The sequence below is a fragment of the Gossypium hirsutum genome, chromosome D11 (assembly GCF_007990345.1).
Source record: "Gossypium hirsutum isolate 1008001.06 chromosome D11, Gossypium_hirsutum_v2.1, whole genome shotgun sequence".
Classification (NCBI taxonomy): Eukaryota; Viridiplantae; Streptophyta; class Magnoliopsida; order Malvales; family Malvaceae; genus Gossypium; species Gossypium hirsutum.
The window spans coordinates 52908849-52931482 of NC_053447.1; the positions used below are offsets into that span (position 1 = coordinate 52908849).

Here is a 22634-nt window from a genome sequence, read left to right on the forward strand (position 1 = left end):
GGAGATTCATGAATAATCGTTCAACAATTTAATAACAAGAAATTTAACACAAGAAACATTGCCCGATGAATGATACACAGATATGAGTACACAGTTATCCATCCGAAACACGCCAAACACTCAAACGAGCTAATCCAACCGATAACACGCCTCGACACCAAGCGCCTAGCCCATAGGCTAACATCACTCGGCACCAAATGCCAAGCCCAAAGGCTTTACATTCGCCCCCGGTAACACGACAAAAATTGTAAATATAACACAATAGTCCGCAACAAGTGCTGGACTTCGTTATATTCAGTGAACATGAGTCATCATCTTATTTCAAACCAATCCCAAACAGCATGCAATATAACCTATTGGCATGCCAATCGTGCTCTATCCTACATTCATCCAACTCAAGAGTTATTTTTGTAAAACGCAGATCTAAACAATTTATTACCTCAAGTCATATTAAATTAACAATAAAACATTTATTTCAACATTTAACATTCAATACCTCATTCAATTTATATTGCAATTTATATCAAAATAAACAAATAAGCTTACCATGGCTAAGCTACAATAACGACAAAGATTCAATGACTATTCAACTACTTTCCCTTTTCCTTAGTTATCTACTTGTTCTTGATCTATGATATAGTTTATTTCAATTATTAGCCTCAATTTCATATATTATTCAATTTAATACATATAACTTCCTATTTACAATTTTGCACATTAGACCCCAAACATTTAAATTTTAATTAATTTGGTCCTTAATATCAAAACAAGCCTATTTCACCCAATTAAAATTTAAACCCATTGAACTTAATTTTCAACTATATTAAAAAATTCACACATGTTGAAATTTCACAAGAAAACCTCGCTTAATTTAATTTATTTTCATTTAAATCCCTAAACTTAAAATCATACAAAATTTCTTAACAAAATATTTCTATTTAACACCTAAGCATGGTAATTCATTAATAAACTTCAAGAACACACTAAATTCATCAATGGCACATATTAAAATATTTAATAATTTCAAAAACAGAAGTACGGGTGAGCTAGACCTAGTTTCAACTATCTCAAAAACATAAAATTCATGAAAAACAAATGGTAAACACACTTACATGCAAGGGAAAATAGAAAACCAAAGCTTCTTGTTCTCCCAACTATGGCATTCGGTTCTCCAGCCAAAATAAAATAAAAAAGATTACCCATTTCTTTTATTTTCTTTTGTTTTGATTTTAACTTAATTATAAAAATGCCATTACTTCATATTTTTAATTAATTTCCCACTACCTACTGTCCACTCACTATTGAAATGGTTTATTTGCCATATTAAACCATACTATTTTACTTAATCACTTAATTGGCACTAAAATTCTAATAGCAATTGACTTTTATATTTTTTTACAATTTAGTCTTTTTTTTTCTTTAATTAACTATCTAAACGTTAAAATTTTTAAACCAAATTTTAAAACAATACTAATGACCTCGTAAATATTAAATAATTAATATTTATAAGACTCACACATCGAAATCATGGTTCCGAAACCACTGTTTCTGACACCACTGAAGAACAAACTATTACATATTGTCTTTGTGTTTTGTCAAACTTGATCACTACTAGAGTTGTTTTTCTTGGTGTAGTAAATTTCTTTAAAATTTATGGAGAAAGGAATTGTCGATTTGTGTATTATGGATGGCGAAGAATAAGCATAGCTTTTTTTTTGTGATAAGGGTTCACACCGATCAATTTATGAATTTTGTTTGGTGGGCTATCTTCTAACTATCAATGTGGTCAATTTTAAGGCTATGCGGAATACTATGGCCAATCTGTGGTACCCCTTGAAAGGAGTGGAAATTTCAGAATTTGGGGCGAAGTGGTTTCTTTTTAAATTTTTCCACAAGGTTGATGTGGATCGTGTGATCAGCGATGCCTCGTGGACTTTTAATGGCCATCTTCTGGTTTTTCATTGGTTGCGAGAGGAAGATGGTCCTCTGACTGTTCCATTGGTGTCTTCTGCATTTTGGTTCCAAGTGCATGATTTGCCTCCAAGGTTCTTTTTAAAATTAGTGGCTCAACAATTTAGAAACTTTATTGGTACTTTTTTGGAGTACGATTCAAAAAAACTTCCTAGAGGGTTGAAAAGTTTCTTACAAATTAGGGTGCTCATTGATATTCGTAAACCTTTGAAGCAACATAAGTGGATCATGCTTTCTCCATTGCAAATTTTCTATGTTACCTTCAAATATGAACAGCTGGCTCTATTATGCTTTTTGTGTAGTTGTTTAAGATATAAAGACCCTTTCTGTCTACTACGTCTTAACCAGGGGGAAGGGTTGGAATTGCACTAGGATTTGTCTCTCTATATGCAACATAGGAGGGTTGCTATGACAAACAACATTTGGCTATAGGATGAAGGGAGTGAGTTGGTTTTGAGAGATACTTTACGAGGGAGATAGAGGATGACACCATGGCATAATATCAATCTCATTCTCAGGATCAATTTAAAAGGTTCGTTAGACAGAATTGACCTTTTCAAAAAAAGTAACATGAGTGGGGCGAATAGGTCGAATATGGAGCATGATGATGAAGATTCCCTACTTACGACTCTGGATTGGAAGAAGAGGCCTTATTTTGATATTATGGACTCTATTATTTTTGTGGGTACAAATTTGTTAGAGATCAATGATGAGCGTGTTGAAGCTCCAATTCAACAAATATTGGCGACTGCTTGTAGGCAAGTCGATCGGACACTATGAAGATTCCATATTAGAATGTCCTTAGTTTGGGGGACCTACGAGCAATTTTCAGACTTTATCACATGTTGAAAGTCTATCATTGTCAACTCGTCTTCTTTATAGTGGAAAAACTTCTCGACGAATGGAAATAGTTCAGAAACGGTGTAGATATAATGGTATTAATGTTACAACGAATGGTTTGCGAGGTGGATTATGTTCAGGATAGAATGATGGTGATTTGGTTCAACTACTAAGTTTTTCATTGAATCAGATTGATATCGAGATATATGAGGGTTCGAATAGTCCTCGTTGGAGATTTACTACTTTTTATGGGAAACCTGATCCTCGAGAGAAATCTAATACATGGAATTTGTTGAAAACCCTTGGGACTTCGCATGTTTTACCTTGGTTAGTTTGCGGTAATTTTAATGACAGCCTATATTCTTTCGAAAAGAAATGTGGACTTCCAAGGGAGGAGGGGAGAATGGAAGTATTTTAGAGGGTGTTGGAGGCTTGCCAACTTCATGATGTTGGATACTCGGGTGTATGGTTCACATGGGAGAGGGGAAATTTGCTTGAGACGATCATTTGGGAATATTTTGATCATGGAGTCGCCTCTTCGAATTGGATGCATATTTTCTTGAATTTCTCCTTACATCTGTCTCATTCTTTCTTTGACCATTTCCCTTTGTTCTTGCAAACGGATCAGGGGGATACAAATAGAAAGTAAGACGGTTTCGCGGTTTCGCTTTGAATCCTGGTGGTGCTTAGAAGATTTTGTAAGTTAAAAATTAAGTATTTGTAGGATTCAAGTATGGGAGACATTTCGAATAAACTTTTTAAGCTCAACGAGAGATTGTAACATTGGACGGGGTTTATTAACATAAAAGTCAACAATCGAGAAGAACCTTTTGAGAAGACTCAAGCACTTCAAGGGCCAAGAAAGATCCGAGGCAATGCTAATGGAATTACTGGATATTCACTTGCTTATTAATATGTAGATTGAGAAGGAGGAGAGGTATTGGGAACAACGGGTGAGGGCGCACTAGTTAAAGTTAGGAGATAGGAATATTTCCATTTTTTTTCATAACTTTGCTTCTCAGAGATGATGTACTAACAAAATATGTGGTTTACAGTAGAAGGGTCGTAGTTTGGCCTTAAACTTTAATGAGATAGATCGTATTGCGAATGAGTATTTCTTGGGTCTTTTTTCTACATAGGGAGTAGGTAATATTGATCACATTTTGTCCGGAGTGGAGAGGTGCATGATTGATTATATGAATAATATGTTGATGGACGAATATGGGGAAGAGGAATTAGTGACTGCCATGAAAGTGATGGGTCAGACGAAGGCTTCGAGAGTAAATGGTTTCCTAGCATTGTTCTACTAGAAATTCTAGCATATTATTAGCTAGGATATGGGTACGTTCTGTCTAGAAATCCTCAACAATGGTAAATCTTTGGCAAGGCTTAACAACACTTATATAGCGCTTATTTCGAAGGTGGTGTGCCCTACAAATATCACTAAATTTTGACCTTTAAGTCTTTACAATGTGTTGCATAAGATAATTGTTAAGACGATTGCAAATAGATTTCGAAAGATTCTCGATCTCTATATTGATAAGGCACAACATGCGTTCGTTCTTAGGAGGTTAATCACCGACAATGTTCTTTTGTCCTATGAAGTCTTGCATACGTTTAAACAAAAGTGAATGGAGAGCAAATGATATTGGCTTTGAAGTTGGACATGAACAAATCTTACGATTGTGTGGGATGGTATTTATTAGAACGAATGATGTTACAGATGGCGTTTACGTGAACATGGGTTGATCTAGTAATACGGTGTATAACTTCAATTTTCTATTCCATCATTCTTAATGGTGAAATGGGGACTTGTTTCAACTCATCTAGAGGATTGCAACAGGAGGACCCTTTGAGCCTTTATCTATTTTTGTTTTGCAGTGAGGGGCTCTCTGCCATATTAAAGTTGGCTCGGTTGAACGAGTCACGGGTGGGTGTGAAGGTCTGTCAACATAGTCCACAAATATTTCATTTGATGTTCACAAATGATTATATTTTATTTTAGGAGGCATTAAAAGGGGTGTGAAGGTTTTTCAGGACATTCTTATCGAATATGAACGTTGCTCGGGACAATGTGTCAACCTTGACAAATCAACGAATTTTTCCAATATTACTGTCTTAGATGATACTAGAATAATGGTTTCCTAGTTGCTTAATGTTCAATGAACGGCGAATATGGAAAGACACTTGGGTCTTTTGAATATGGTTAGTTGTAGGAAGAAATTTTCATTTCAAGAGTTGAAGGATCGGAAGTAGTAAAAGATTAGCAGTTGGAATGTTTGAAATCTATCGCACTGGGGTAGAAAAGTGTTCATTAAAGTAGTGCTCCAGGCTATTCCAATGTATTCTATGCTTTGTTTTTTATTACCGAAATCCTTGTGTTTGGAAATACAAAACATTATTGGAAAGCTCTGGTGGTAGAAAAGCCATGATAAACGTGGTATCTATTGTTGCGAATAACGATGTTTGTGCACCCATGATAATCATGGGTTTAGAAGTTTTTCAGAGTTTAATTTGGCGTTATTTGTGAAGTAGGGATGGCGACTAATTTGCAATACTCACTTTTTACTTTCGAGAACATTAAAAGCCAAACACTTCCCGACTCGAAATTCCTTCATGAAAGGTTAGGGAGTATGCCTTCATACAAGTAGAAGAGTATATGGGCAGCATGGGGACTTCTCCATATGAGGATTTTTTAGTGATCGGCATAGGAACATAAGTGTCAGTTTGGGGGGATGCTTGGGTACTTGGGGGAATAAGTTTTCTTGTCAATACAGCTATCGATTGCACGAGAACAGATTTTCGTCTCTGATTTAATTGACTCAAGTACAAGATTATGGAAATTAGATTTGATAAGAAATACCTTCAGTGAATTTGATGTTGTGAGGATCCAGGGAATTCCTCTAGCGTGTTTCCCTCATGCTAATCGCCTAGTTTAGAGGGGTGAGGCTTCGAAAGTGTATTTTCTAAGAAGTGCCTCCAAAATTCTTTTACATGATTTACAAACACCTATAACCATTGTTACTCAAACTACATACACTGCCTTTTACAAAAAATCATGGCTTCTGAATATTCCTTCTAAGGTCAAGATCCTCAACTGGAGGAATTTTCTTAATTATCTCCTTACATACTCTACTATACTTTATAGACGATTAATTCGTTCTGCTTTATGCCCCAGATATGGCGGTGTGGTGGAAACACTGAAGTATGTCTTTCGTGATTACCAAATTACATTGGATACTTGGGCGGCATTGAAATTCTATTGGCCTCGGTGTGCTTCTATAATGTCCTATTGCAACTTTAATACAGACTTATTTTAGAGAGTTAGAAGGGCTATAGGCGGGATTACTTGTACTAGTTCGAGTACCATCCCATTGGACACCGCTGACGTGCTATTGATCACACGGGGAATAGATTTCTATTAGTGCGGGCTTCTAAGAGTGCCTTGTTCAACATGTACATTACTAAGCCAACGCAATGGCTCATACGTTAGCTAAAAAGGCTTGTAGAGGGAATCAAAAGCTTGTCTGATTGGTAGAGCTCCTTATTTTGCAATAGATGCGACAAAATCAGATTGAACGAAGATGGTGAGGCCTCGTTGACAATCACAATCGAGAGGACAATGTGAAGAGCAACACGATAATAAGATATTGTGTTGCGAGAAGTCGTGTACCAGTGGCTCATAGTTTTAGATGCTTTAAAAAGATCAACATGATATATCGTTATTTGAGACGTCAAATTAGGTTCTCCATTACACTTAAGGAGCTTATTCTTAAGTAATTTAAGCGACTTTGATATGTTTTTGTCAATTTTTATTTTTGTTGTTAATAAATCATTTTTATTAATTTAAGCCATTTGTTATACCCAAATTGGTCAATCGTTCCATGGAAAACTTAACAAGTTGGTTGGGTGTTGTAGGGAGTTGACGATAACCCGAACATAAATAAAGCATCACCTAAAAAGGGGTATCACGATATCAAAGCATGAAAGTCGTGATACCTCTAACAGTGTTGAGATAAGGATAATAGAGGTCATCTACAGTGGTATCGCAATACCAGACCTGGGTATAGCATATCGAGACCCCCAAGACTCTTAATCTCAAGACTGTTGTGGGTATCGCGATACTCAAGCCTAACAAGTGAAAAAAATTGTAACACTCTAAACCCGGCCTAGACGTTATGGTCGAATCTGGAGATGCTACAAAGAAAAGTTAGAAATCGGTCTTTTCCTTTAAAAATATTGTACCTCTTTGTTGTAAAGAATATGTCATTATACTCATTAGTGAAAACAATCGATTGCATACTCTTTCGAATAAAACAATAATTTGCAGCGAAAGTTTTAAAGTCGTTATATTTTGAAAACCGAGTTTATTTTCTCGAAAGCTTTTGATCGTATAAAATAGTTGTTTTTGTAATTTGTTTTGTCGAGCGTCGCAATAAATCTCAAATCAAATCCAAATCCAAAAATAAAACCCCAAAGTCCAGAGAGTCCCAAAACTACAAAACTCTCAAAACCATAAAATTAAGTAAACTTTTAAAGTAAATGAAATTTACGAACAAGTGGTCACAAGTGAGCCTCCGTCGCACCGACCCGCCTAAGTCTGAGGGTTACCTGAATAGAGCAAACAGAAAGAAAGTGACTTTTAACAACATAGTATGTAACTCTATGGAAACATAAATTCAAGTTTTATCGCATAACAGAACAGATACAGACATAAATCCTTAACAAAATCAGATTATCGACAGAATTATATAGATACAGATATACAAAGTCCTACCCTTATCCTTTACACACCAAATCTAACAATCCCAACACACCACGTGGGGGTATAAAACATACACCCAGCCCTACACAACACATAGTGCCTATACGACACTTTTTAGAATAATCACAGCCGTGCTGCCAGTATACTGGCAAAATATCTCCTCACAGAATACTTCCTCCACATATCACATATCCCATCCCATAACCAAATATAGACAGTAATAACATATATCAGAATTAATACATCACACATGCTCATAAAATAGATATTACACATGCCTAAGCATGATAGAACATATCGTACATACCATGTCTCATAATACTCATAAAAGTATTATTTAAGTCATTTTCAGTCTAACAGAGTAACAGATTTCATGCTTTAAGGCTTATACCATACATATTGACCCTACGGAAGGCCCATAGTTGATCGGAACGACGTGTACAACCCTAGGGAAAAATTCTGAAATTTAGACCTACATACCGTGTGGCTTACCCGTGTGGGCTCACATGTCTGAGATGGCCTTGCCCGTGTGGCCCACAAAGCTTGGCTCATGGCCCACACGGCCTGGCTCATGGCCTACACGCCCGTGTGGCCGATACGTCCAAGTTTGCCTAACCTGTGTGGCCCAAACGGCCACACACACCTGTCACACACGGCCTACCACACGGCTAGGCACACGCCCGTGTGGCGTCGACAGGCTAGGTTTTCGGCTTTCACCGATTGATGCTTTCTCATGTTTTCATTACACACCTAGTTCGTTTTTATGTGAAAGTAATCCCGAGACCTCCGAAACTTAGAAAAAATATTATCCTAACTACTATATAGCAAATAGTAAACAATTTGACAACAATAACCCGAACAACGCACATGAACTTACTGACAACGAAAATAACTACTATCACGAATTAGGTCGTTGGAGCAAAATTCACTGCTTTACAGTCTTCTCTTACGCAATACACTCACAAAAATTAAACTCCCTAACCATAACACCAATACGCCAATTCAAAAGGAAAGAAATCCAAACCAAACGAACTTACAGACTTACCAAAACGAACGAAGAACAACCGGAACACCGAACCCCAACGATTAGAATGATCGATTTGTTGAATAGAATAGATAGAAAGCAAAATAAAAAGTTGCAGAGAAAAGAAGGGGAAACAATAACATCAAAAAAACAAAAAGGGGAATTTTTGGGAAAAAATTAAAATTAAAAATTAATTCAAACTAAAATCCCAACTCACCACAACCCTACTAACTACCAAATCCCATCAAAACCGACCACTAACCTCATCCAACTACCATAGATTTCAATCCCACCGAACTTCTACTACACAACCGGCACACACTCACAGAAGCAAAAATAACAACTTTCACTCACATGGGGGTTCGAACACAAAACCCTAAAGCTAGCTAACACCTTACCACTTGAACCAGCAGACTCATTCTAATATTAGTTAACCAAAAATATAACATAAGCCCACCCAAAAGGGATAAGGCTAGAATAAAAAAAATTTCAAAAGTGAGACTTGAACTGAAGACCTCAAACACACACCAACATCACTTAACCACTGAAGTAGATACTTAATTATGACAAAATTCATAAAAACAAAGCTAAATAAATCAGGGCATTACAAAAACTACAGGGGCAATTTTGTGTCCAAACAAACTTATGTCTTCTTTTTACTTATTGGAAAAGTAGTCAATGTCAGGTTAAATGTTAGTAGGCTATAAATACAACTTTATAAGCCTTTCATTCTAGATTTTTGGTGATGGATAGTTTCTTTAGGGTTTTTAGTTTTTAGATTAGGTTTTCTTTCTCTCTTTTTTTCCCTTTTCATTTTTAGTTTAGGATTTCTTTGTTTCTTTTTAGGTTAGATCTTAGTGTAACAATTTTATTTATTTCTTATTGTTAAAGATTTTGTAAACAATGATGCACAACCCCTCGGGTTTCAATAGATCTTCATCAAGTGAATGATCATTTTCTTAAACCTTTTGCTTTCATTTTATGATTACAATATGTTTGATAAAATGTTTGCTTGGAATTTGAGTTTGAGTATGTGCTAAATTTGTTAAATGACCGATTGTTTGGTTGTTTGTTAGCTTAAGTTAATGTCTATTCTTGATTGATTGGTTGTTCGATTATATTGAAATGCTTAATACATTAAATTGGCGCCTCTAGTGAAAAACCTAGATAAACGAGACTAAGATGAGAGTTTATCCTTAGATAGTTCGATATAATTGTGTCGAGTAGTGAGGCTAAGAGGTAATCAATATGCCTAGGTGAGACCGAGAAGTAACCTTAGGTGGTATCTTTTAATCTAGGATGAGACGGAGAGGAGATTCCTAACTAAGAGTGACAACCAATATAATCAATATAAGTTTATTAGTTTAATTAGCATTCAACTAATCAATCGAGCATCGTTTAATCATTTACGTTATCTAAAACATTAGGAAGAAAGTTTAGCTTAGTTGGTTTAATTAATAGTTTAATTTCAGTTTATAACCAATTTTATTTGGACTTGCACTAACAATTTTCGTCTCAATTAGATTAGTAATTGCTTAATTTGTAAGTAACTTGATAAATACATTTATCCACATGGCATCCTTTGGGTTCAAACCTTGGAATACTCGAGTATCCCATTGGCACTACAATATTACAATTGACACCGTCATTTGCAGTTAAAATTGCTTTTCAAAATAGTTTTTCCAAAATCATTTCTTTTAACGCGCATGCTCCAGGGCAGCCACAGCACGTGACGCTTCTGTAAGCTGGAGAGTGGGTGTTAATTTTTCTTGTATGTGAACAATAACTTTGTTTAGGGTTATTTTATTTTTTACGGTTATGGTTTCCTCAATCGTCTTTCTTGGGACTTTCTTTACTAAGTTAATAACATCTAGTCTGTTTTCATTTTAAGAAAACAAAAAATGGTTTTTATATTTTGAAACCTTAACATTTACAATGATTGTTTAAAAAAATACTGTTCGATAAACCTTTTTGTTTCTAGGACAAGTTGGATAATTTTATTTTAATCATGTAATAGGTCCATGTTGGACTTGAGTTTTGGGCTGGTTGTAAGTGCCCATTTTGTTGTTGTCCATCTTTGGGTCATCAAGTCCATTGTCTGACCAAATTCATTGTTGGATTATGCAGCCCATGGAGACTATATGCAACTGTAAGTCGCCACTTGAATTACTTAGGCATTAAGTCTATAAATTCGAATCATTAGAAAGCCACACTTGTTTAATCTTCTTTTTAGTTATTTAGTAGTAATATTTTACTTATTTCGTCGTCCTTTTGTCTTTTATTTAATGCATTGGGCTTTTGTTTCTTTAAGGGGCCTGTGTTTATTTTTTCTTTTCTGTTTTTTCTTGTTTGGTGGAGTCTGCTTTGGATAGTTCTTTTAGTAAATGGCATTACGTAATTAATTATAACCATTATGTAATTAGTTAATTTGTTACAATTTCAGTTAGCTAGTCATAGCTGGTTATATGTTCATTCTTCTAAAATTCATTTATTGGTGAATAACTTTTTAGTAAATTCCTTTTTTCAAGAGAGCATATTGGCATTGGTAGGAATGGTTAAAATATCAAGTTTGCAAAGCATGCCTTTGATGTTGGGATTTAACTTTGTGAAGTTTTATTTAAATTGCACCTTTTGTAGAGGCAGTTTTAATCCCTTTTGTTGTTTTGTTTTTATTTCCTTGGAGGTGTAAAGATCGGATGTGATATGGATTTATGTTGGGACTAATGCTTTTCATTGTTAAAGGTGCCTGTTGATCTGAAGGGTGTGTATGGTGGTATTCTAGGATATGATTTGATGATTCTTTATGTAGCACCGCCCTTTCTTTGGAATATGAAGTTTGTGGCATTTAGAAACTATCATTTGGTTTATTCGAGTTTGATTGTTTGGGTTCATTGTTCATCCTGAATTTTCATGTCATATTGGTTTTGTGTGGTGGTCTTAGTGGTTGACCGGTGATGGTTTAGCATCTTCATTTACAGAATGATGACCTTGGATGATTCTTGATATAATGTTTGGTTGAGTTTTATGCCTTTTTGTGGTTTCTTCTTGAGTGGTGGTTTTAGTATTGACTTATCAATCCTATTGCAAAACAAATATTTAGATATGCGCAAAGCATAATATACTCAAGGCTTCATATTGCTGAAACATATGAAACCTTTCTCATAGACCCTCTTTCTTCTATTGTCTTAGCACAGTCATCCAAAGAAACACTTAAGTTTGATACAGAAGGTTGTGTCCCATTCTCTGAATTAATCTTTGCAAAACGTTTTAGAATCTTATTTATGTATGAAGCTTGTGATAAGACTATCATTTTGTTTTTTTTCAATTTTTAACCATAATATAATTAACTTCACCAATTCATTTATACAAAACTATTGCATCAGCCACAATTTAACCGATGATATATCCTTATATCATTCCCAATGAGCAAAATAAAATTGAGATATAGAACAAAAAAAGTTACTTTTCCATCATTTATTTTTTTAATAAACACAAAAGTTCATTAGCGTTTTGCTCAAACCCAAAGGTTGCTATTACTTAATCAAACATTTGATTCCATGGGCAAAATGTTTGTTGAAGTCCATAGATGGGTGTTAAAAGCTTGCAAACTTGATGCTATTGTGTTGTAGCTAGATAACTAGTGGGTTACACCATATAAATATCCTCTTCGACATCCATTTTTTAGATCTTGTAATCGAGAGCCGCTACAATGGACAATAGAATGCAGATAAACTTAAGCATTGCTACTAGCGAGATGATTTCATCATAATCAATGCATTCTTTTTACGTATAACCCATTTCTACAAGTCTTGTCTTATAGGTTTTAATATTTCCTTTCGCATTTCTTTTTTTTTTCTTGTAGATCCACTTACACCTTATGTTGAAAAAATTGGTTAAAAAAATAATTTTAATAGTTATAGTTAAAGTTTAAAAATTTTTAAAACTGTGTCATTTTGTGATATTTATAGTAATAATCCTTTACCAAAAAATATTTTTTCTTTGTGCGAGATGGATTTAAATCGATCTTGGCTTTCAACCAAAAGACCTTATCCACTATTCTCGTTCCCTGAATTGCGCAGAGCGTAGGCTTGAGCAACCCGAATTAAACACACAAAAAAAAGAAGCAATGCAATTAATTTCACTAGGAAAGTAATTTCCCTCAATAGAAACTGAAAAATACTGTAATTACCAGAAAATATAATTTATTCTTAGATAAAACAATTCCACTATTTTCTTCTAGAATAACGGTGTATGGAAACTTATTCTTTTAGGTCGATCGATTTCATCTATTTACAAGGGGAGATACAAGAATCTTGATTGAATAAACATTTGTAAAATAATGATATTTAAATAGAAAACACACTCTTACTTTACCTAGAGTAGGGGTGGGCGACACACCCTAATAAATATTACTAGGGCTACTGCCTCTCTCTTCTTTATGAGGAGAATTTTGGTCTCTTATGTATTAGGTCCAATTATATACGTTACTTAAACTTTTGACCCAATACTTTATAATTTAATTCAACTCAAAACTTGTTTTCTATTTCTCAATGAGTTACTTAATTACTTTAACTAAATTAACTTTTGACTTAAATAATTGTTCCAACCCAATTCTAATTCTGTTAAAGTCATAACAACTTTATTGTAAAAGGATCTATGATGAAATATATTTAATTTTCTTATTCAAAATCTATAATGACTAATTAATTTAATTCCATTTCAAACTTCGATTATTTAATTATAATTAATTAAACAATAATTCGAAAAAATTTAAATTAATGCTCAAATCATTTCTATACTTAGCGAGAAAACACATTCATTTATGAATGCGAACCATTTATCTTACTTCATCATTTTCATTCATTTCTATCCATTTGGTTTTACATGCAATTAATTTTTTGTTTCAACAAGCTAGTGAGGGGGACCGATTGGATATATATAATTAGAGCTCAAATAATTTATAATTAAGTTTTAGCTTTCGCCTATTAATTATAAATTTATTTAGTCACGAAGTCATTCCGCTATAATATCGTGATTGAGTTTTTCCTAATTAGATATCATTTCAAAAGCTACTTACTAAGTGTTTGTCCAATGACTTGTGGCCACGTTTACTTTTCTTCTATCATATAATGCAAATGAGAGGATATTATTTACCCTTTAATTGGACTATGATTTCCACTATTTGAATGATGCTACATACTACAGAAGTCGTATACCAAACGCACCAACATTCGATTCCTTATATATTTGAACTCAGACTTTGACTTACACTAAAGTATACGAATCACACATATATTATTCATCATCTACTCAAAATTAAGATATGTCACACTATGAGCGTCACAAGGGAATCCTTTGAATGTAGAAATTAAATATATTTTCTCATAGATTTTTACGGTAAAGTTGTCATGATTTTAAAGAAATTAGAATTGGGTTGAAAAAAGTATTTAATTGAAAAATTAATTTAATTTAATTTAAGTTAATAAATAATGTCTATTTTAAGAAATAAAAAAACATGTATTTGGTTGGATTAAATTATAAAGTATTGGGTTAAAAATTTAGGAAACATATAATTGGACCCAATACGGAAAATGTTTGAATCTCCATCATAATACATATGAGGGGAAGCACACTGTATTAGCCCTTCTCTCTCTTATTTCAACTAGGAGATTGTTTTTCTATTAAATAGACATTAAAATGCTTCTACTAATTCAACTAGGATTTCACTTCCTTTCCCTATAAATAGATGGAATCGGTAGGGCTAAAAATACAATAAGTTATATACAATTTTGAGATATTGCTATTCTGCTAGAAAGTAATGAAGATTTATTTTCCAGAATAAATTCTATTTGCTAAGAATAACAAATTTACCGATTTCTATTAGAAAAAAATTACGTTCTCACTGAAAGTAAAGTAAATAATTTTTGGTTCTATATTTGATTTGAAAGTGTTCGAGCCTACACTCGAAACAGTTTGTGGTACGAGAATAGTGGAGAAGACCATTTGGTTGAAAGCCGGGAGTGACAAAGATATGTCTAGTCCAAAACACAAGTATAATTTCAAGAAAAGTTTATTGTTATAAATATCACAAATTGGTTTGGTTTTAAAAATTTTAATTTTTTTTTGCTATCCAAGAAAATTATTTTCGAACCGACTTTTTCCAACATTCTCGACACAATTAATTGGGACAGTATTTCATTCTCTATAAAATATCCAAAAATTCATCCTATAAATATTCCCTACACGATGGAATTGAAGTGTTTTAATGGATAAACCAACGTAAACTCCTTTATAAACTAATACAAACTAATAATTTAATTTATAATTATTGTTTTTATTAAATTATTTTTTAAAATATGGTTAATTTAATTAAGTTGGAACCAATTCAAATTATTAATTTTGATTATTATGGGTTGATGTCATTTGATTTAATTATAATCAATTTTTAAATAGATGACTTTTTTTAAAATTAACATGTGATATATGGCATATATATTGCATTAATTGAAAAAAAAAGGAAAATCCTTTTGGGAAAAAAAAGAAGAAGAGGAAGATTTCTACCCAGATTTCATCCAAAACTTTTCTTATGAATTTAAGCAATTTAGTCAATGGTTTAACAAAAAGTAATCTATGAATGTTTTTGTTACACCATATAATTGGTCAATGGTTTTTCTTAAAGGTGTTAAGGTTTGAGATGATTTGGGTAAGGGAGGAAATAGTTTAAGTACTATTTCTCATAATAAAAAAAAAGAGTTAAGGTACCCAGTTGAAAAAGTAGGTATAGTTTAAGGTGCAATTTGTCAATTAAAAAAAACTAATTTTTATAAGTGTTTTTTTAAAGACATAATAATAAATTTAGTCTTCAACATTTATATTTTCTGTCAATTTGGCTCTTATTTATTTTTTAGCTAAATTTGATTTCAAAAAAGAGTTAAATCACTTTTTTAACAGAAATAATAACTAAAATATTAATTTTTTTTAATATTGTTGGCGTGCATTTACATATCATGCTAACATAACATCATTTGTCTTATATGTCATGTCAACAAATAATTTAAAAATTATAAAATTAAAGAAAAAATCAAAATCAAAATTAAAAATATAAAAAGTTCATAAAAGTTAGTATGGAGTACATGTGGATTGTCATATAAATTGTCGTGTTTAAAATTTTAACATTTAAGTTAGTATTCTTGTTAAAAAATCATTTCGACTTTTTTTTTAAAAGATTAATAATCAAATTTAACTATTTAAAAAAAATCAAAGGCCAAATTTAACAAAAATAATAAGTATTAAATTCACCTCAAAATTGACATAACACATTTTTAAATGGATCACTTTTATTAAAATCAACACACATTTATTAAATTCATTAGAAAAGAGGGTAGATCTTTTTGGCAAAAAAAAAAAAACAGGTGGAAGATCTCTACCTAAATTCCATCCAAAACATTTCTTATGGATTTAAGCAATCTAAGTCAATTTGCATATTTTCTAAACAAAACAAAACGTATAAATGGAGACAAGCTTCTAGTTATAAACTAATACAAACTAATTATTGACTTTATTCAATTATTTTTTAAAAAATATGCTTAATTTGGAACCAATTGAATTTATTTATCTTGATGATTATGGGTTGATGTCATTTTATGTTTGATTTAATTTTAAGTGTAAATTCTTTCTTTCCACTTAACTAAACATCATTAAACTTTGATTAATTTAATTAATTATGGTTATTACTTTAATTAATTTTAATTTTATCCGTTAATTATAATTAACCAAACTTAATGGATAATATCATTACACTCCATTATCTATCATTTCAATTTGGTTAATTAATCATTTCAGTTCTTTAGATAATTGTTATTTACGTCTTCATGTTTACAATTAGTATCTGAACTTTAATTAATTATTTTCTCGGTTACATTACGTAACCGTACTTCAATATATTTACAAAAAAATTCGAAACCGCATTTTTCAACATCACTTAAAATAAAATCGTTACGATCGTTCACATCAACTCTTATGTTTTCTTCTTCACCGACTTCAACAAGGGCCTTTGTTTCCTCATCTTTGTTATAGTCACCAAGGACTTCGACAAACCATCCAATGAGATTTTCATTTAATGGTGACTCTGAGTCAGGAGGCTATATTCCAAAAGATGTTGAATCATAATCAAAACTGGATTCGGGTGATTGCCTTGCAATAGATTCTTATTGTATCCTCGCCTCAGTATAGCAATTGGATGTAAATGGATTTTCTAACAATTCTACAAAATTATTAATCAATTCGTATGTTAGGTGTCCAAAGTTTCATAATGCGAGCTGACGCTTTTTATATTTCTACATGGATATGAGCTTGAAACATCCGTTCCGAATTGGGAGATGTGTTGTGTTTATACTTCAAAACATGAACTGCAGCTTTGATTTTTCTACCCATTTTTAACTTCATTTTCTCTAAATTGTGTTCTTGGAATATTGGGACTCTAAAACTAAACCAATATAAATTTGTGCATTAAAATTAACAATTACCTAAAAACTTTTGCTCATTTATATGAACACTCGCGGAGCCTGATATTTATTTTTTTGGGTCAGAATTAAATTGTATATTTTTACGATGATAAAAATATCATTTTATCATTTTAATAGTCTATATTTTATAATTTTTTAAAAGATTAAATCAAATTTTTACCGTTTTTGAGATACCAATGTACAATTTTACTATTACTAATTTACAATTTTATAAATTATAAAGGGTCTAAATTAAAAATTTACTATTTACGCCAGCCCCCTCCCCGGTCACCACTACTCTCTGCCACTGCATGTGAATAATATCAAATTAATAAAAGAGTTTCGTCGCTAAATGGCTATCTTCTTGTGTGAGAGTACATGATTTTTTTTTTCTCTCCCCCTCTAACTTTTTCCCATCTGATAAAACTAAGAAATATGGAATTGACCATAAATGGAAGCCTCCGTCAAAGTGATGCCTTAAATTCAATATCAAATTAGGAGGTATTGGCAATATTTTGCATGATGACTGTGTGGCTGTGTTACTTGTTTTCTCTAAACTTGTCGCATCCAATACTGCAACTGAAACTGAAATCCTTGCTATTAAGGAGGCAACCCTCGTCTTTAAGGCATCAAAGTGGGTTTCCTTTACGAGACTCATTACCAGAAGTGATTGCCTAAGTAGCTGTCGATTGGATTAACAACCCAACAAAATTCCCGTTGTGGCTTTCAAAGTATTGCTCAGCCATGTTTGGCCTTTGGATACATGCAGTGGTAGAGCAAAAAAATTTATTTTGGGAAATTATATATTTTTATGATAATAAAAATAAAATTTTATTATTTTAATAATTTATATCTTTATAAATTTTAAAGAGTTAAATTAAAATTGTATTATTTTTAGGGGCCAAAGTATAATTTTACTATTATTAATCTAAAAATTTATAGATTATCACTACACTAAAACAGGCTTTTAGCGGCGTTTGAAACAAAAACACCGGTAAAAATCGATCATTAGTGGCGCTTTACGAAAATCGCCGCTAAAGATTGTGCAGCCAATAAAACGAAACCAAACGGCGTCGTTTGTTGACCTTTCGGGGGCTTTAGTGGCGTTTTCAGAATATCACCGCTAATGCTCGAGGTTTTAGCGGCGTTTTTAATAATGCGCCGCTAATGCTCGAGGATTTAGCGGCGTTTTTTGTTGACACCATTTTTCTTGATGAAAACGGGGTCAACTTGGGTTTTGAAAAATGAAAAAAAACGGGAGTCGCCACCAATCCTTTTTGATAAGGTGTGATCGGGTCACCTTGAAAAGTGGTTGTTTTTGATAAATGATTTGATTTTATTAAAACAACGGTTTTGGTCCATGAAATTTAAAAAAAAAACAGGTTCGGGAGTCGGTTACGCACGAGGAAGGATTATCACCCTCGATACGCCCAAAATTGGTACCTAGTTGATTACTTAATGTCTTAATATCGAAAATTGAAAACTTTGAAAAATTTTAGAAATACGATCCTGGTATTAAAATATTGAAAATTTTTGGGAAAATGGGGCATATTTCACGTTAATCGAGAAAAAGAATCATATCCAGTAAGTTAGGACACAATGTCTCGAATTCCCGAAACGCGAATGAATGCTAAAAATTTGCTTATTTAAAAGATATTTAGCTATCTCGGACTTTAAAAAAGGGATCACGACCAATAAGTTAGGACACAATCTTTTTCAATTCCCGAGATCGTTTAAAACTTGAGTTTGAAAAGATTTGCGTATTTAGATTTATTGTGAAAATCGAAACCCAGTAAGTTAGGGCATGACATTCTCAAATCTAAATGCAAAATACTGCCTTTATTATTTTTTAGAAAAAATTATCATCTCAGGAAAAAAACGTGTCATATCCAATGTGTTAGGACACAACGTATGGAATTCCCGATAATGAGTTTTTTATTATACATTTTTTAAAATAGTAATCTCGATTATTTAGATTCAACGAAGAAAATCGGAACCCAATGCGTTAGGGCTCGATTCTCTCGAAGATCCTAAATATCGAGTATTACTTATATTTTTAAAATTTTCTTTTTCAAGAATCTGAGTAAAAATGAATGCAAGATAATAATAATGATGACAATACAAATAAAATGATATAAGCAAAATAATAAACAATAAAAACAATCATACGAGCAAAACAACAAATAATAAGAAACTAAAGTAATAAAACAAACAATAATACATGTTGACACCATTTTTTTGATGAAAACGGGGTCGACTTTGATTTTGAAAAATGAAATCGAAAGTGGGAGTCGCCACCAATCTTTTTTTGGTGATGTGTGATCGGGTCACCTTGAAAAGTGGTTGTTTTTAATAAACAATTTAATTTTATTAAAACAACAATTTTGGTCCACGAAATCTAGAAAAATGGGTTCGGGAGTCGGTTACGTACGAGGAAGGATTAGCACCCTCGTAACGCCCAAAATTGGTACCTAGTTGATTAGTTAATGTCTTAATGTCGAAAATTGAAAAATTTGAAGAATTTTAAAAATACGACACTTGTGCTAAAATACGAAAAATATTTGAAAAGAAAAATGACATACTTCACGTTTGATCGAGGAAGAGAATCACGTCCCGTAAGTTAGGACACAATGCCTTGAATTTCCTGATTCGCAAATGAATGTTGGAATTTATTTATTTTGAAAGATATTTGATTATCTCGGGTTTAGGAAAAGAGATCATGTCCCGTGAGTTAGAACACGACTTTTCGTTAATTCCCGAGAGCATTTAAACACTTTGTTTGAAATGATTCGCGTATTTAGATTTATCGAGAGAATCGAAACCCCGTAAGTCGGAGCACCATTTTTCGAATATCGAGACACAAAAAAATAAATTTTGATATGTTAAGTGAAGTAAAATAAAAACATGAAGTCGTAAAAAAAATGCACAAGCAACTCATGTGGTGGATATGCATATGATATAATGATCACGATATCGTAACATAATACGAACGGTTAGTAAAAAAAACAGTAAAAAGAACGAATTAATAACATGCCGAATAACGAATATGTAAGCAGATAAGAGGGAATAAACTAGTGAAAGTAAAAAATGCAAAAGGATGTATGTATATCTATATGAAAGTAAAAATATGTATATAGACATATATAGTTATGTATATATATATACACGTATATATAGGATATAGAAAACATATATATATATAATACGTATAAAAAATGTATAAATATGTAAGAATACATGAAGATATATATAAGATATTAAGTATATGTGTATATAAAGATAAATAAATAATAAGGTATAAAGTAATATATTAGAAAGGTATAAAAATATGTATATAAGTTATAAAATAAAAGGTAAATTTATGTTTATATATATTGTAAAATATGTATGTAATGCATTAATACATATATAGATTACAAAGTATAGAATATATGTATAATGTACAAGCATAATAATAATAATAATAATAATAATAATAATAATATTAATGATGTTAAAACAATTAATTTTTAAAATAAAACAACCTAAATAGAAAAAAAAGAATTAAATTGAAGACAACATTAAATTTTGGGCTCGAAATGAAAACAAAATAACTACAAGGATTAAATGGTAATGCGCGCGAAAGAAGGAGGACCAAAACGGAAAATTTCCCCACCCGTATAAAACGACGTCGTCCTATTAGGGATCAAATTGAAATTGAAAATAAATAAAAGGGTAAAATTTTAAAAAATAAAAGAAATCTGATTGCGAAACGCTAGAACACGGAGGAGCCAAAAGCAAAATTTTCCCCTTTTGACAAAACACGCGGATCCTCCTGGCGGGTCGGCTCAACACGCGGATCCTAAGGCTAAAACGGCGTCGTTTGATTCGGGCTATAAAAGCCAAACTTATTTTAAAAATTTCATTTCTTTCTCATTTTCAAAAAAAAGGGAGGCTCTTTTCTCTGCAGGTACTTTTCGGCCGATCTAAAAGCAGGTACTTTTCTTGTTTTCTTTTAACTCTATTTGTATATATAAATGTATATGCTGTGTAAAAAAAGTTTGTAATGGATACGTGTTTTCGAAATGATAGAAATAAATAAAAAGACCTTGGATCTGTTTCTGCCTTTTTGCTTCAATTTGTTGCTCCCTTTCTTTTTATTTTTAAATGGTGTGCTTACAAAAGGAAATAGAGGAAGTCGACCCCTAAAATGATAGCCAAGTTCGGCTTTTATACATCTCTTTCATTGCTAGTGCTGTCGTTTCTCTTTAAATGTTTGCAGGTACTTGATGTCATGACAATGGCGGTGGAGCAGAGGCGAGAGGAGCGCGGCGCAAGTGGGGCACTAGGGTTTCAGTCTCTGAAATCCTAGTCTCACGTGGGCTTATCTTATTGGGCCATGGTGCTGGGTTAATTTTGTAAATGGGTTAGGAGGGATTAGGTTTTTCTAGGGTTTGGGCTGATTTGGGTGTTGGGCTGGGGTAAATTTTGGGCTTTGTACAATACATATATAAATAAATGAGTGAACAAAAATAACAAAATCATACGATTATAAAAGATATATAAACATATATATATACGTATTGTAAAAACGTAGGCATATAAATATAAAAATTTAAAATGAGCATATAAATACATACATGCATAAATTATAAAATAGATAATAATATAATCGTGTATATATATTATTAAATATTAAACATGCATATACCTATGAAAATAAAAGTGCACATAAATGTATATGTTATGAAATATATATGCATGAATATTATAAAATATAAAAAAAATACGTGTACGCATATATATATAAATATACGTAGGTATATATACATATATTATGAAAATAAAGTTAGAAGAAAATTAGTTAACATACTTATCAAAACAGTAACGAATAGATATAAGAAAAACCAAACTAATAATAATAATAATAATACCATAAAATTGCTAAAAAACGGACTAAATCGAAATAAAAACAAAAAATACTAGGCGAATTCAAAATAAAAAAACGAAAAGGACTAAAATGCAACACGCGCCGAAAGAGGGGGGACCAAAATTGCAAATAAACGAAAGCCCCAAAACGCAACACTTCAATGGACTAAATCGAAACAAAAATAAAACATTGTGGCTAAATTAAAATAAAAGAAAATAACGAAAAAGGGGCCAAATTGCAATGCGCTACGAAGTCAGAGGGACTGCACGCGCAAATATACCATTTGAAGAAAACACGTGGATCCTCCCCCAGGGTCGGGTCATCGCGCGGGTCAGGGCCAAAACGACGTCATTTTGGCACCTGACCCTTAAGTGCAAAACGGCGCCGTTTCAATACTAGTATAAAAGGTAAATTTTTTTCAAAAATGCTCATTTCCCTTCCCTCTTCCAGAAAAAAAAAAAGAAAAAAAGGATTTCATTCTCTCTCAGGCTCTCCACCTCCGGCCTAGATCTCGACCGATGACCGCCGTGGCCGCCGTCGTGCCGGCCACCGTACATGGTGGCCGAAAATTCAAAAAAGGGTTTTTTTTATTTATTTTTCTTTTTTTTCTGCATATGCGTA

At 32.5% G+C, this 22634-nt stretch overlaps 1 long non-coding RNA gene across 1 annotated transcript; it reads left to right on the forward strand.

The window, feature by feature from the left end:
- Positions 1 to 21007: 21007 nt before the first annotated feature.
- On the forward strand, positions 21008 to 21640 carry LOC121223106 (uncharacterized). The gene is made up of 2 exons (XR_005920496.1): positions 21008 to 21079; positions 21366 to 21640. It is a non-coding gene; the product is annotated as an uncharacterized lncRNA (long non-coding RNA).
- The last annotated feature ends 994 nt before the right edge of the window (positions 21641 to 22634 follow it).